We start from the raw sequence: 18,071 nt of genomic DNA, 5'->3' as shown, positions 1-18,071 counted from the left end.
ATTATATCTATTTTTTTTAATTATAATTTAACACACGTTTGAAGTACTGGATAGTTATTTAAATAAAAGTTATTGTCGTTCAAGCAAAATTAAGATCTTTTCGGATTTGCATGACAACCCCCGCCCCCCCTTCTTGTTTTTTTTCCTGAATAGGCTGTGATGTTTCTCTCACACGTGTGGTTCCCATTGCTCATGTGTAAATCCTCCTTAAAGCCCATATTTCAAAACAAACACATGGGTCGGAAATCGAACATGTGACAACCCACCGATTGCAAGGGGCTTTTTACCCGGTTTTCAATTCCTCTTCGGCAAGGTTTGAACTTCGTGTGGTGGAAAGGTCTGCCCCCAATTCGAATCTTTCCGTCAACAAAGAAATTGAGGATAGGGAGTTGGAGGGAGGACGCTAGAACCACGTGAATAATCTATCTGATTTATTCCCTAATTGAAGAAAGTTGTGAAGCGTGAGCCTCAGTCTTTACCATTTTTTTTTGTTGTATCGTTTTGTTTCCGATTTTAATAATATCATTCGTTGTTCGCCCAATAAATGTCTTTCTTTTATGTATTAAAAGTTAAATACAATGACGATTATTCATAAGATTCTCTCAAATTGAGATTAACATTTCAGGTTTAGTAACGATATGATCATATGTGGTACCACTAATTAATAACTTTTTGGTTAATTTTTTATGTTAAATCAAGTAATTTACATATGAAAAGCCAATGAGAAATAGACTTTAAATATAGTAGAAGTGAACTAAATTTACCTCTAAATCTATCTAACATGTCTCATGTATGATTTCAACCATGGAGCTACAATGAGCGGAACCACCTATTACATCACCGGATACATTTAGATCATATGCTCTTTGATTAATAAATTTTAACTACTAACAAGTATTAATCATGGCTACAAAACTATGTATATGTTAAAGTTAAATATGTAAACGAGTTGCATCAAACATGATTCCAACTTTAGTTTATCAATTATAAAATAGATTTGTATTTTATTAGGTGTGGGGTTGTCGTTTACTTAAATACCTTTTCAGGTTCCATGATAAATGTGAAACTAAGAAAAAAATTGTGGTGCGTATCATGTGTAAGGCTGCTCTAGAGAACTTTATTTTAAATATATTTATATATAAGTGATTTTTAGGAAATAAAATATTATCGGTGGCTGGTAGAATAATAAAAAGAGAGTCTACTGTTCGAGTTTCATCTTTACTAATTTTATAAATAGATCTAACAGACAATACAATTAGGTGGCTAGAAAGTGGACTCTTGACCTCCTTCATTTTGTATCTTGATTTCTTTCTATAATGTGTAAATTATATGTTCATTTGGTTTTAGGGGCGCCGGAACACTTGCGTTCATTTCATTAATAATAAACTTGTTGAATTCTTGTGGTTTTCGGTTGTATCAGATTGAGTTCCTCTGTTTGTTTTCCGTTTAAAAGTCCGTTGAAAAGACTTTTAAGCCCTTTTCTTATGTTTCAATTGCGTCCCTATGTAAACAATCGTATGATACAATCCCTTGCCTCCATTCTCATTAACATTAACATGTAGAATATATAACTACATAGAATCTCTAGTTTTGTAGATAAGATCTCTCTAAGTAAATACAAGATATTTTGGCAATCAATGAAACATAATTTAGAACCTGCTTGGTAGTTGTTTTAATACCCAAAAGTTTTGCAATCGTTGATGAAAATTTAATGGGATCAAAGAGTAACTAAGAACTTCTATTTTAAAATTAAAGTCAGAATACAAACTAGAAATAGACGAGAGTATTTATAAATCTAGCAAACATAACTTGACTAGAACTAGGAAATCAATTAAAAAAACGATAACATAAACTAAAATAAAAACTTGAATAATAGATAGATTTGATCTCCTCCTTATCCTTCCTTTGAGATCGACATAGCCACTCTTTAGTTTATCTTTAACAAATGAAGCAAGAGGTGACCGGATGTTGAGACTAGATTGAAAATGTTTGTGTAGCCAGCAAAAGCAAATTTCAACAAAGACATTAGCGACTCCGCGATATTCAGCTTCAACGCTATACCGGGGAATTGTAGGTTGTTGCTTAGAAGACCAGGAGATGAGATTGTTACCAAGGTATACACAATAGCAAGAGGTGGATCGGCGGGTGCCAGAGTAATTGGCCCTGTCGGCGTCCGTGTAAGCTGTCAAAGAGAGGTAAGTGATCGGCTGCATATGAGATTATAGTCATTCATACCCGATATGTTACAGAATACTCGTTTTGTGAATCCCAATGGTTGGTACGAGGGGCATGCATGTGCATGTAAATTTGTTGCACAACGTATGTAATGTCAAGGTGGGTAAATGTTAAATATTGTACTGCACTGGAGAGACTTTTATATAGTGTTGGGTCATGAAAAAGATCATCGGTGTTAGCATTGAGCTTGGGATTAGTGTCAACTAGGGGTGTTCACGGTTCGGTTTGAAACCACGAAACCGTCCAAACCGGTTATCGGTTTAGTTTGAGTTTTTTTTACCAAAATAAGGGATGTGGAAAATTTAATTACTAAAATAGGTGATTTCTAAACTATTTACCAAAATAGGTTTGATTGACTAAGGACCCACAATTTTTCTTTATTAAAATACCAAATTCAGAATGAATACAACTTCCTCCCTCAACCTATGAAATAATTCACTGTTCGGCACCTTCGATTTTTCCGGCGATATGCTCACCCACCATCACCCATTTCACAGCTTTGTCTTCTTGGCTTTTTTAATGGCCGTTGACTGAGATATCCAACGACCATGAAAAACATACCCCCCCCCCCCTCGCCCCCCCACGCAACACGACACCACCATCAACTTCTGATCCTAACCACACACAATTTTCGTGATTTTTCGGCAGCCCCTAACATATTTTATAGAAACTCGGACTGACAGAAATGATCCACCGACGATTTCGATTTGCACCACTGCCTCTACATAAGACACAGGGGTGGCCGGAGAGTGAGATAATGAGATAGACATTATTTTGGTCTGAAGTTGCAGGTTTATTTCCGGCGATGGTGAACTCGATTGGTGGTGGTTTGGTGCCTTGGGGTTGTTATGGTGGAAACTGGCCAAGTAGGGTTGGTTGGTTGTGTTTGGTGCATTAGTTCAGAAGATAGTTGGTCGCCAGAGATAAAGTCGCCAGAAAACCGTTGGTTTGGTTATGACCATAAAAGATTGCCGGAATCAATGTAAAATTTCGTTTCTGGTAGTGTAGTAGCTTCATAAGGTTGTACAACGAAGAAATAGTAGGATAATGGTATGATTAAGTAGTGGTGGGCGATTACTTCGTCGGAAAAATCAAGCTCACCGATAACAATGGATGATTTCATAAGTTGAGATAGGAAGAAGAGACAACAATAATTTGTGAAGTTAATTTTTTTTTTTTAAATATAAGAAGTGATGGTCCTTTAGTCAATGCAACCTATTTTGGTAAATAATTTAGAAATCACCCATTTCGGTCATTACTTTCTTCCGATCCCTTATTTTGATTAAAAAAGAAAAAGAAAAGAACTCGTTTAGTTTCACGGTTGGTTTTCTTCTTAACTTTCAGTCGGTAGGTTTGAAAATTTTCAAACCGTAGCGAACGATTTGGTTTACGGTTTGTACCAAAACCAACCGTATAAAACCGAACCGAACCTTATGGTTTAATTACATATATATATATATAATTATACATTTCTCAATATCTACGGTAAGTAAAAGAAATAAAGTGGGCTAAGCCCAAGTCTAAAACTCAAGAAAGTTTAATCCACCATCCAATTTTTTAAATGAGAACAAAATTATTTGTTGTTTGATAAATTTCAAAAAATATCAAAAATTATTTTGGACATTTAATATAAAACCTTGATAAGCCCAAACCGTGAATTCAAATAGTTACAAACGGTTTGTTTTGGTTTGGTTTAAAAGCTCAACGGTTTGGTTTTGGTTTACGAATATTAAAAAATCGTTACTAACACAGCTCAAACTGAACAAAATTTATTATGTCGAGCATAAAAATATCGTTAACAAACCCTAATTTACGAATATAAAAAAATCGTTACCACTTGTTAGGATTAAACACACACACGAACCGAACACAACACACGAAAGCAATAAACGAACACGAGGATAAAACATGGTTCGGTCTAAACTGACTTACATCCACGGGTGACAACTAGATATTCTTTATTAAGTGATAAATAGTTACAAGTACATAGCGTCGTTTAAATAGATATTAAACTAGGATTTGTAAATTATTGACCAAGAAATCTAAACCGGCCCGGGCTTCGGTTTGGCCACGCTACACATGTCTGCCCTTTGGACTTCAAATAATAAACCGGACCACACAAGGCTTACAAACCCAACAATGGAAATCAGTAATGGAGATGGGGTGATACTAGCGGCGGTGATGGTGTGACGGTACCAGCACAAAAAATGTGATGTGGAGGAGTTATTTTTTTTTATTATTAATGTCGATTCAGCTTGTATTTGTGTAAATAAAAAGTGTTATTATTATTTTATTTTTATTTTTTTTATGTTTTTATGGTTTTCTTATTCTTAATATTTTTTTTTCATTAAAAAGTGAAAGAATTTTTCTAGTCATTCCATGAAAACAAAAGGATAAATCTAACAGAGTTATTGTTAGTTGTCGAAGACGTGAACGGTTTAAAATTGAAACCACCTTGATTAAAAGAGGTTAAAAATACATTTTACACTAAAAATAGTTAAAATGGTCAAATCTACTTGTAGGGGTATGGTACTAAAACCCGGTTCTACAACCCTAAATCTATTATGTTTGGCTTATTTCATTACATGGACTAATACAATGTTATTGGGCTGAGTGGGTTTTGCGGAGGTAACCCTAATTGGGCTAGGCCCATTAGGGTACCATGATGGTGGCCATGAGACTCTATATAAGGAGGTCTCCACCTCCTTATCATGGGTCATTCTCAATAAGAGCCACCACCACTTTTTGTGTCTGTGAACAAGAAATCCTCAGGATATCTTAGCAGTCACCTCCACACCCCCGAAACCATTGCAGGTCTCGACATTGCAGGTCACAGGCGCAGCCGAAGAAGAAGAAGATCAAGACGTGGTTCGTTCATCTCGAAAATCCGTGGAAACATCGTCATGGATCAGGTAAGATTCATTTCGTGATTCGACATTGGCGCCATCCGTGGGACGGCAATGAACTGCCCTTCGATCTTCATCTCGGTTGTCAGATCTCTCCCAAGAAAAACACAGATCTGGAAGTTTACAGAAAAAGGCTTCAAAGATTGTTCTATTAAAGCTCAAAAAGATCCATAGATCTAAAAAAAGGCTTCCAGATCTGGGCAAGAAGGAAAATCCGTGATTCGAATGATCAGATCTCCGAATCTGTGATGGTTTTAAATCTGCTACGGGCTTCAGATCTGTCCAGATCTGATTTACAGATCTAGGTCTAGATTACAGACCTGGATTTTAGGTCTAAAGTTGCAGATCTGACTCTTAAATTGCAGATCCAGAAATTACCAGACTTCCGCCGCCATGTACGCACGCCCGTGGGTTCTCACTCCGCAGCCGTGCATGTGCCGCCGCGGAAACCACCATCTGGGTTTTGCGCAAGAGACCTCCGCCATGCACGCGCACTCGCGAGTCACCACTCTATTGCCGTGCATGCGCGCATCAGGCTACGCGCCAAACTTCAAGGTTGGGAATCCTCCTAATATCCCATATGGCTACGCGCCAAACTTCAAGGTTGGGAATCCTCCTAATATCTCATATGGCTACGCGCCAAGGTTGGGAATCCTCCTAATATCCCATATGGCTACGCGCCAAACTTCAAGGTTGGGAATCCTCCTAATATCCCATATGGCTACGCGCCAAACTGCAAGGTTGGGAATCCTCCTAATATCCCATATGGCTACGCGCCAAGGTTGGGAATCCTCCTAATATCCCATATGGCTACGCGCCAAACTGCAAGGTTGGGAATCCTCCTAATATCCCATATGGCTACGCGCCAAGGTTGGGAATCCTCCTAATATCCCATATGGCTACGCGCCAAACTGCAAGGTTGGGAATCCTCCTAATATCCCATATGGCTACGCGCCAAGGTTGGGAATCCTCCTAATATCCCATATGGCTACGCGCCAAACTTCAAGGTTGGGAATCCTCATAATATCCCATATGGCTACGCGCCAAGGTTGGGAATCCTCATAATATCCCATATGGCTATGCGCCAAGGATGGGAATCCTCATAATATCCCATATGGCTACGCGCCAAACTTCAAGGTTGGGAATCCTCATAATATCCCATATGGCTACGCGCCAAACTTAGGGGTTGGGAATCCTCATACCATATGCTCACGCATCACATATGCTCACGCATATTACACATGCTTACGCATCACATGCTTACGCATCACATGCTCACACATGTCACAGTCTACACGCACGCGCACGCAACATCTGCGCGTGGCGCATAACATAAAACCAAAGTCTACGCGCACGCGCATGCAACATCTGCACGTGGCGCGTGACATAGAGTGGCTCGTAAGCCGCCTCACGCGCAAGCTCCACTATTATTCACAGCTCATAAGACGCCTCGCGCGCAAGCTGTTATTATTCTTACAGCCCGTAAGTCGCCTCACGCGCAGGCTTTATTATTCACAGCTCATAAGACGCCTCGCGCGCAAGCTGTTATTATTCTTGCAGCCCGTAAGTCGCCTCACGCGCAGGCTTTATTATTCACAGCTCATAAGACGCCTCGCGCGCAAGCTGTTATTATTCTTACAGCCCGTAAGTCGCCTCACGTGCAGGCTTTATTATTCTCAAAGCTCATAAGACGCCTCTCGCGCGCAAGCTTTATTGCTTTCACAGCTCGTAAGTCGCCTCACGCGCCAGCTCAATTATTATTCTCAAAGCTCATAAGACGCCTCTCGCGCGCAAGCTTTATTACTTTCACAGCTCGTAAGTCGCCTCACGCGCCAGCTCAATTATTATTCTCAAAGCTTATAAGACGCCTCTCGCGCGCAAGCTTTATTACTTTCATAGCTCGTAAGTCGCCTCACGCGCCAGCTCAATTATTATTCTCAAAGATCATAAGACGCCTCTCGCGCGCAAGCTTTATTACTTTCACAGCTCGTAAGTCGCCTCACGCGCCAGCTCAATTATTATTCTCAAAGCTCATAAGACGCATCGTCATCGCAGGCTTTATTATTCTTAGCTCGTAAGTCGCCCCTCGCGCGCAGGCATTATTATTCTCATAGCTCGCAAGTCGCCTCTCGCGCAGGCTCTTTTATTATAGCTTGTAAGCCGCCTCACGCGCAGGCTTCATTATTTTTACAGCTTGTCACCATCATGGGGAAAACCTCCAAAAACTCAGCCAATAAAGACAAGGCCAAAGAAAAGGGAAAAAACCGCCTCACACCTTACAAAGTCCAGCGCTCCACCTAGACGCTTGCGCGCCCAGGAGCAACACTGGACTTGGGGGGGCTTGTAGGGGTATGGTACTAAAACCCGGTTCTACGACCCTAAATCTAGTATGTTTGGCTTATTTCATTACATGGACTAATACAATGTTATTGGGCTGAGGGGGTTTTGTGGAGGTAACCCTAATTGGGCTAGGCCCATTAGGGTACCATGATGGTGGCCATGAGACTCTATATAAGGAGGTCTCCACCTCCTTATCATGGGTCATGCTCAATAAGAGCCACCACCACTTTTTGTGTCTGTGAACAATAAATCCTCAGGATATCTTAGCAGTCACCTCCACACCCCCGAAACCATTGCAGGTCTCGACATTGCAGGTCACAGGCGCAGCCGAAGAAGAAGAAGATCAAGACGTGGTTCGTTCATCTCGAAAATCCGTGGAAACATCGTCATGGATCAGGTAAGATTCATTTCGTGATTCGACACTACTTAACTCAAAATATTAAGTAAAATGTTTCTTTTCAAACCAGTTGTATGTATTTTGATACATCTCAGGTTTTAGTGAAATTTAAACTATACATTTTTCATAGATAACTTGGGAATCATTTTTGCGTCCCAAACTGGAAGGATAAACCATATAATCACAATTCTTTTTTCTTTTAGAACGTGATCACAAATAATTTTAATCCAAAAATGCACCATAACTTTGAGATGCCAAATTTGAAAAAAAACAAATATGTCACCAATGCATCTACCTACACTATAAATGTGAACCGTAAACTAATATTGTTCTCTTTCTATGATCGGTATGAACAGCCTTGATGCATATAGTAGTCTACTATACTAAGATGGATAGGAGGAAACCAAATTATGAGGTATACAAGAAGAATTCTTCCAAGCTCTAGAATGCATCTTTAGAATCTCCTTGGCTTTCTCACTAGTCTTACTCCCACAATAATCTACTTGTAACAGAAGGCATAGCTTTCCCACCACACCCACCTGCAACATCTCTTGAACTACATTCGCAATGCCGGAAAACTTAGCCACTGAATGAAGGATCCTCACCGCTCTCTCGCCTGCTACCGGCGAAACACGAAAGATTTTCTTCGATACAACAGCTAAACCTGCACCATGTTTAAGAAATTCTGCACGGCCGTCCGCACACAAACAAAGCTGGTGTAACAACATTAACACCGTCTCTGTTATCCTCTTATCATTATTGTCTAAAAGGATGTCCACCAATACCGGAACAGCTCCAGCATCCACCGTCTTTACCCTATTCCTCCCCCATGGACAGACTGCAATTAATATTTTCAATGCAGCTTTGGTCGCCTTTAATGAAACTTGGTTAACCAGGAAACGCGTAAACTCAGTGAAGAACTGAGGCTTTAGTGACATCATTTGAACGGGCTCTGCCACCTCCATAATGGACATAAGTAATAAGACAGCGTAAGTGCGTGACTCGTCATTAGCGGGGCGTTGCATCACGTGAGTCATCGCTTCAACAAACTCATCGTTCTTTCTGAACAACGCCTTAAGGCCGGTTTGGGATAAACGAAGGTGGTAAAGGATGCTAACCGCTTCATCGACCACAGTCTCAAAGCCAGAAAGTTCTCCGGCAGGCGGTGATGAGGTCACATCACTACTAGGGTTTTTAATAATACAATTAGCTAGGTATTCAGCTGCTCCAACTGCTTCGACTGAGCGTTTATTCATATCACTCTCCAACACGATTGTTTGAAGTCTTTTTAAACACTTCATCTGCAACTGTGGAGACTTTGAATCTTGTAGAAGCTTTAATATTTGGGATTTGGATATTGGAAGTCGCGGAGTGGGAAATCTTTCAAAGCCGAATGGGGAGTTAATTGTGCACCAAGATTGGATTAATCTACGAAGGGTGTGATTCGGAATGAGCTCTATATCGGTAAGGGTTTGTTTGGTTATGGGGCAAGTGTCGTTCTTTTTGTTTGACAGCCATTTCTCGATGGATTCGCGATCATATGTGATCCCAGTAGAAAGTGTTACAGGGTCTTTCATGATATCAAGAGAAATTGGGCATACAAAAAAAGAAGGAATATCTATTCCTTTTTTGGAATCACTCATTATATGGCTGGTAAAGATTCTAGATTTGTGTTCTCTTGTGAATCTTGAATAAAGTTATGAAGAAAATAATGATTATGAAATTTGAAGTTTCTGAATTTATACACAGGCAATAAAAAAAGTCAGAACACAATTAAGGTCAAACTAGTTGTGGCCAAAGGTTGGATGTTGGACTTTTCAATAAAGAGAATCCAAGTAGACACAACTGGCAGTGGTTTTCGAACTGAAGTGTGTGGGCTATGTGTTGGATGGATAAGCACACTTGTGGATGTTAACAGTTTTCTTATTTTAAAATTAACACACGTTTAAAGTATTTAATTCAAGACTTATTTAGAAAATAACACTTTTTTATTTTATAAGAAAAGTTGCATTCGAATCTTTTTATCTAAAACTTTTAAAAATTAGTAATACTTGATTTCCATTGTCAACTTCATTTGTGTAAACATTATTTGATGACTTCATTTATCTGTCACTATTGATTTCCAATACTAATATACTATCTTCTTTTAACCCGTCACTATTATAGATATCGCTAGTAGGATATGAAGTGAAAATATGAATTAATCGAGGATTAAACTTGATTAATCAACCTCTAGTCGGGATTAATACAACTATGACCGCAACCCTCCATTTCAAATATATTGGAACGAACGTAAAATGGGAGTATTCAGACACCTAAACCTTCATTCCACACCTCAACTATACATGCATGTTGGACTAGTGGAACAACAGTTAAACGAGAGTACCCCTATCACTCAATTAGATAATATAGCTATTGTAAGTAGGGTATTGTAGAGTTATCTTTTCTTATAATCTTAGGAAATTAACTAAAAAAGCATAGCCGATAAATCTTATGCCATTATAATCTTAAATTAACATTTAAAAATTAAAATATTTAAACCCAAAGTCAAGTAATGTTAGAAGGAGGACGATCGGTGCATGGCCGATAAATGACATCCACCATGGAGGATCCTTTCACTTTTTGAATCTTGATCTTCACACCGCAAGGATAATAAAGTTGTCATAGTTATAATAAGATATTTTAGTTTATATAGACCATATATTTTGAAACTTAATAATGCCTAATCTCTTAACTTTATAAAAAAAATCATGAAACAACATTGAAAATATGCATGAAACACTATGGTAGGAAAATATATGTTGTTTGTTTTACATGGTAAAACAACTCTGGCCACTTAATGTAAGATAGAAAACATTTTCCTAACACAAAATAAATATTTTGTACGTGTTACATGTATATTAACGATATCGATAAACAGTGAACTTTGGTTTCGCAAGTATCTTACTGAATCATGGCGGTACCTATTTGGTTAGTTAACATTTTCGTTTTTGTTGTTTATAATGTAACGAACGTAACTAGTATCGATCGAATTCGTGTGGACTCACTGCTGTAACTCTCGGGTTTTAGCAATGACTGGTTTTACCAATGCTTCGGTCTACCAATGCCCGGGTTTTACCAAAAATGTTTGGGTTTAACCAACGCTCGAGTTTTAACAATTTCACGCAGGTTTTACCAATGCACGGATTTTACCGGTTGATAAACGTCCTCTTAAATATTTAAATTTTTTTATATGTTAATTTTTTATATTTGTTAATTTGACCAACTATTTAATGGGTTTAATTTTGGTAGCTTAACGAATGTAAAGAATACCGACTGAATTCGTGTCGACGTACCGCTGCAAGGCTCAGATTTTGCCAACGCACGGGTTACCAACCAAATAAATGTTGTTTTAAACATGTTAAAATTTTTATTAGGTTTTACAAATGCCTGGGTTTTACTGATAGCGCTTGGGGTTTATCAATGCCTGGATTTTACCAACCAAATAAACGTCATTATAAATATTTTGATTTTTAAAGGTTAATTTGAGAAATTTATTTTTAGGTTTAATTATAGCATTATAAAGAACGTAACCGATGCCGATTAAATTCTTGTCGACTCATTGTCAATAGAAAAAAAAATTCATCGCGCAATGACGCTGGAAAATCACTGGCTTAAAATAAATAAATAAAAACCAATTACTTCTAGCTATCTCATAGCATATACAAATATTTCAGAACAAATTCTCTGTCCGTGTTGGTTTATTTTAGTTCTTGGTAAACGACCACCGATGTCTGTAGTGCCATTTACTCCTTGGTAACGACCACGAGTAATTACAACCACACTAGTTACACTTTAACAAAACTTGTTGCTCCTTGGTAAGGACAAGTGATCATACACGTACCACTAATTAAGAAACTTTTGGCCAATATTTTTGTTGAATCAACTATTTCGTTAATTAAAAAACGAATGAGAAATGGATGTTGTTGACTTTGAAGTTGGTAAAAGTCAATCATGTTCTCTACCCCCAATTAGTACCTCCACGTGCCTTTTACTTTTTCTTTGAACAAACTTTAGCTACCGACATAATGTCACCGGTCATCAGTTTTGGACTTTTTATTATCACGAAGCTTATAAAACACTTTCTTTTTTTTTAAACAGCAAACATCATTCAGTTAACTTAAAAAAGGACATGAACCAAACACTCAGCTAGAGGCTGAGACAACCACCAAACAAACATTACATTTGCCTACATCTAAACTTCAAAAATTCCATTAGCAAACTACAAGGAACTTTTGACCCACACCACTCAGTTCCATAAACCAAGAGAACCTGACCCCCCACACCTACATTTAAACAACCCTCCTTAGCTAACTGCCTGATCCATCCCCTTTGTTGGAACCCGATGACTCGTATCAATAACAGTAACAACTAACAGATCTCAGATCTGTGTGTATACTATTAATACGATTAAGGATCTAGCTCATAATCAACTTTGATTCAGTGTTATGTATGTGTATATATTATCAATATATTATCTGTATAATATTAGGTGAAGCTTGAGAGAGAATTTGGACAACAATACGTTAATTAAACTCCCAAAACTTCTCTCTCTTTTTTTTTTAAAAACGTTAACATGAGTTCACTATATATAGAAGGTGAGCTGGTTCGCTAACATCCCCTAGCGAACCAGCTCTCCTTCGTTACATACATTAAATTAGCGAAGCACCCCCTGATTCGTTAACATCCCCTAACGAATCAGGAGGGAATACATTAACAGTCTAGTTCGCTAACATCCCCTAGCGAACTAGCCTATAACTTAACGAACTAGCTATTAAATAAACTAATTATTACATTAATTAATAAACAAAAACGTTAACGATAAATACAAAGACTCAAAACGCAAAACCGTGCACTAACAGACACCGCCTCGTCTTGAGCTCTTTGTCTTTAAATTATTTGAAGCACTTGGACTGCCAGTCTCTGCAACTATGAATTCCATGCTCATGACACACACGAACGACTCGTTGGAATTGCATAGCCAGGTCGTAATCTTCTCGGCGCTCGATCAAAATCTGCTTCCTGTGTAGCACATCATTGTCTGTCTCTAATAAATTAACCAACCACATCGGGTTGATTATCTTGATGAGCTCGGTCTGCAGTCCTCGACCACGAACATTAACGGCCTCGCCAGTATGATTGTCATAGTACCAACGGTTGAAAGACAGATAAATATCTTGAGGCATCGTCTTCACAGGAACCTTTTTCATCGTCTTTGGCGGCTTCACTTTCAAGACAAGTTTCTTCCAGCCGGTCCTTGGATCAATCTCGTCAATGGGCTTACGTCTTGGGACCTGGGGCTTGAAGAATTTGAAGCCATGATTGACCTCGAACAGTAAGTGTTGGTGAAACCACTCAGCTGTTCGGTAACCCCCACGATTGATAAATGGATGTCTCGTGAGGGTACGAATATCCCACCGTGGTAATGTCAGAACGTCCCTTATCTTTTCATAGTATTGGATCCCCTTCTCCCACTTAATAATACACACTTTCAGCTCGGAATCATAAAGCCAGGAGACAATATCACCATGTACCTTGGACACCGTTTTGAAGGTAGTCACTTGATTTGCTTTGACCCAGGTTTCAGCTGTCTCTTTGCGTTCTTGATCAACAATCCGATGTGCCTGGATAATCTTACCAACAGCTTTAAACCTGAACCAGCTTTTAATCTCATCAACAGTCGGATCATAAGGCTTAGCAGTATAAAAGCCTTTTCCTTTGGACTTCATTTCAAGACAATCCTCAGCTTCTTTAATTACTTCTTCATGAAATACCAGAGCACCTTGATCAACGTTTGCATGTTGATACAAGTCCGGGTACTCCTCAGCAGTCACATCCTCCATCTCTACATCCTCATCCTCATAAACAAAATCCGTATTCATCCGAATCGACGGATCAACTTCCAAACCCTCCTCAGTTATCACTTCGACATCGGGCTCAGTCTCTAAAGCAGTCAACTGATCGTCATTCAGCCCAAGCAGAATCGAAATCTGCGTCCGTGTCAACGATCTTTCTACAAACTCCCCAACCTCTAACTCATCTCTATTCACCACACTCTTAACCACCCCTGATCCATAAACAAATATCACTGTGTTAGCTGCAATCATTTCAATTGGCTTGGCAGCTGTTGGATCTTGATAAATAATAATGTGTTTGCTCGAATCATCACCGCCACTAACACCAGCACCAGAGGATGAACCATGCGATTGTTTAGGCTCACCTCCTGCACCAGATTCGTCAGGATCATCGTCGTCATTCTTGAGTTTCTTGAGGGCATCTTCTTTACAAGTTAATTGTAAAATCAACTCTTCTTGTTCCTTTAATTTCACCCCCTGAGACTCAACAATCTTACGCAACGACTTAGTCTCCTTTAGATAGAAAGAAATATAACTCATCATTCGTCGTTGATTCTCCATGAGTCGTTCTTGATTTTGACGGTCAGCTGCCATTTGATTTTCATATACATGTAGCAGATTTAGCAGCATTACAGTTTGACGACCTGGCGGCAAGTTGTAAAATGATGGGTGTACCGGTTGAACAGGTCCTTGAGGCCGAGTGATTCTCATGAATGAGACATCACTAGGCGGAGGTGGAGGAGGAGGAGGAGAAGTAGTTGTTGGCGGAGGAGGAGGTCTTATTGATGTAGTAGGAGATACTGTAGACAATGCAGCAGGAGGTCTCGGTATCTCGGTTAACGCCATTTGAGGAATAAGACCGAGCCTCTCATGTGACACCAACGTCGTCGTCAAAGTAAGCATCGAAGTGCTAGTAGTTAGCGGCACCGCCGAGCTTTGAGGCGTTGTATGACGTGGTGGTGGGGTTCCAATGATTACCCCAGCCCCAGCAGACACACGGGGCTTCTTTGATGGTTCACCAGTAGCTACAGCTTTACCCTTTCTTTTTCTTTCCAGCTGAGCTTTCATGGTGGCAGCTAGAGCAGCATCGACTGCATCTTGTTGTTCTTTAAGAGCTCGTTCACCAGCTCCACCATCACCATCATTCCCATCACTATCACCATCATCATCTCCACCATCACCGTTCCCACCTTCTCCCCCTTCATGCTCGGAATCCAAATCGTCGTGGATCCAGCGCTCATTAGGAGGACATACATAATCCGGATTGATTATATGACCAATCATCCGTTTATTCTGTGGTTTCTCCTTTCTATAAGTTAACATACGATGAACGGTATCTGCTGTCATATGTTCCTGATGAAGTACATCATTCACTATTGTCTGATCAATCACCAAGTTCGGGATTAGGTCTGGGATAATTAGCTGAAGGAAACGAGGATACATCAAGAATTTCTTCGTCTGAAGGGATTGCTGAACCTGTGGTTGTCTCTGTGGAGGTTGTTCTGGTGGTGGTTGATTTTGTTGTCCTTGATCAACTATGTTTTACTGTATAAATAAAACCGAATATGAGAAGAGATATCAAAATATATCAACATATCTATAGATGGTGTATATACGTAAACAAAGGATATATATAATTAATATATTTACGCGTATTAGACGTTTTAAATTCTTTAATTAAATTAATTGAACATCTAGTTAATATAATTAAATTAAAAAAAATGAAATGTCATTCGTTAACTTCTCACTGATTCGTTACAATACTGTAACGAATCATGCGATTCGCTATCAAGTAAATTAACTAACGAACTGAGCATAGTGAACTACTATTTAATTATGACGAACTAAGATCTAGTTCGTTATATTTTAGACGAATCCACAAATGATTCGTGTAATGCCTTATTCGCACAGCTAGTTCGTGTAGAATCTTAACGAATTGGACACGAAACAGTCCCAATTCGCTCAGACTAACGAATGGTAAAAAATTAAGACTTTCTCTTTGACTCGCATAGTCAATGTCAAAATCTGGAAGAACAACAACAATCAACATTATAAACCCAGATTCAATTAGGCCATAACTATCGTTGAACCATCGAGATAATGATCTCGTTGTACTTGGAATCACGCTCATAAGCTAAGATCGATGAGATTGAGGCTCAACATCTCTAAATACCTAAGTTAAACTAACTAAACATAAACACCGAGACCTTAAACACATAATTAACCCAGCAAACAATAATCAAATGTTAATTAGAGTCCACCAAGGGTATCGAAATCACATTCAGATCACAATGACATCTAAATCATCAAGTTATTAACATAAATTATACATAAATAGGTTTAAAAACTCGGAAACCCTTAAAGCCTTAAAAATCAATAATTTAGCTAACAAACCACAACCATTTTTGATGAAAATTAGATCGCAATAATCGTCTATACCTTAGAAATCCAAAGATATCTTAGAAATATCAAAACGTGAAGGTTGAAATTTCAAAGAAAATTTTGAATAAGGTTACTTTAAGGTGAAGGAAGAAGGCGAACAGTGGAGAACTGTTCGTTTTCTTGTATTTTATAACCTTGCACACAACCCGAGGTACAGCTGGCACGAAGTAGGCACTTCGTTTGAATTAAAGTTAGCGAATTAGCCCATTCGCTAATTCATTCGTTAACTTAGGTTAGCGAATCACTTCCTGATTCGTTTCATTAAGTTAGCGAATCAAGATATGATTCGTGGCTTGATTCGTTAAATATGCATAACGAAGGGATGATTCGTTACAGAGTGCGGAAGCGAATTAGGTGAGCGAACCAGAAGCTAGTTCGCTAAAGAATCACCTAGTTCGTTATCCATAATTAACGAATTAGATTCTAATTAAAAAATCTTTTATTTAATTTTAAATTAAATAATCAAATGAATTAAATAACTAAATAAAATAAATAAATTAGGTTATCGAGAATCTTTTTATCCCGACAACCAAATACCTTAAAAAACGTTTCATTTTTCCGAAACATAACTTAAAATATATTTAAAAAGAAAAAGAAAGAAAATCTTTTTGGTATTTTGTAAAATAAAGAATAAAGAATGTATTTACAAAAGAATATCCGAATAATAAAAATAGACAATATTCTTGATATTCTTTTTTTATCAAAAGAAATATATTTTTGTATTTTTGTCGAGTTTGTGCAGAGAATCATATTGACCAAATTGCCCTTCCATCACAGTTTTATATTTCAGCGATATTATGACTGGCGATAAGGCAGTCATTGGTATTGTTATCCACATAAATCTAATAACACACATTTAAGTATTTTTGTGATATGATTAATTTGTTCAATTAAAGCACAGAATATCAGAAACTATCAGCCTCTAATCTCGGTTCAAGCTTAATTTGATTTTTGCCAAATCACCCCAACTTGACTTAAACCATTATATTGTTGATCAAAATTTTTGATACCAATTTTGAAATTTTGAGCAATGCATCAAGTTTCCTTTACTGTGAGTGAGTATGCACGAGTCCATCTGTCGGCTTACATACATTGTATCCCCTGGGGTCCGTTTCTTAATGGTATTAAGACGCGCGCAAGGGAGGAACAGTTGTATGACTAACAGCGGATTTTGATCAAGTAAGTAATTTAAATTGTAGGAAGTACAGCGGTGATCAAGTTTAATGACTTTGGGTTTGCTTCTTGAAAGCGAGTGAAATATTCATGCTTATGAATACCCAGATGATTAAGCCGCATAAAGACTTACAGTGTCCAGAATCTTAACGCTTGTTATTTGCTTTATTTTATTTTTGGGTGATCAACAAATATAAGGCTTGAGTATGACTGGTTATTACATTTCTGCCATCCTCACCGAGACTTTTGCGAGAGACTAACACCCCTTTCAATTTGGCGTTTCTTTATGTTTATATCACATACTTTACTCTACTGGGTTGTTTTAAGACCTACCAATGCAATTAAGCACACAGTCTTTTAAGCTTACTTTTTGCTGGATTTGGGGTCAAGATAATCAATGTACTATCATGTTCTCTTTTTGCTTCAAAAACTCAAAATTTTGAGAAGCATAAAATAAAGAAAAGATAAATTTAATCACCCCAGTTAACTTAAGTTTATAAATAAATGGCTAACCATCAATTCACAAGTGAATAATAGGACCAAAACATGCAAGCATGCTTCACAAACTTAAATAACCGACATAATTTTCAGCGAGAAAATAATCTAAAAACGTCTGCAAAAATCTTTTTGGTTTTTCTCTATACAAACTTTAAAAACACAATATTTTTGTCTTTTTCAATTTTC

At 38.1% G+C, this 18,071-nt stretch overlaps 1 pseudogene; it reads right to left on the bottom strand.

The window, feature by feature from the left end:
* Positions 1-8,116: 8,116 nt before the first annotated feature.
* Positions 8,117-9,828, bottom strand: LOC143603649 (E3 ubiquitin-protein ligase PUB23 pseudogene; annotated as a pseudogene).
* Positions 9,829-18,071: the final 8,243 nt, after the last annotated feature.

This window comes from Bidens hawaiensis, unplaced genomic scaffold, assembly GCF_021521415.1.
Source record: "Bidens hawaiensis isolate Kalapana, Puna unplaced genomic scaffold, B.hawaiensis_p1.1 tig00062337_1, whole genome shotgun sequence".
NCBI lineage: Eukaryota > Viridiplantae > Streptophyta > Magnoliopsida > Asterales > Asteraceae > Bidens > Bidens hawaiensis.
The sequence above is the reverse complement of the archived record's forward strand: the minus strand, read 5'-3'. Positions and strand labels throughout refer to the sequence as shown.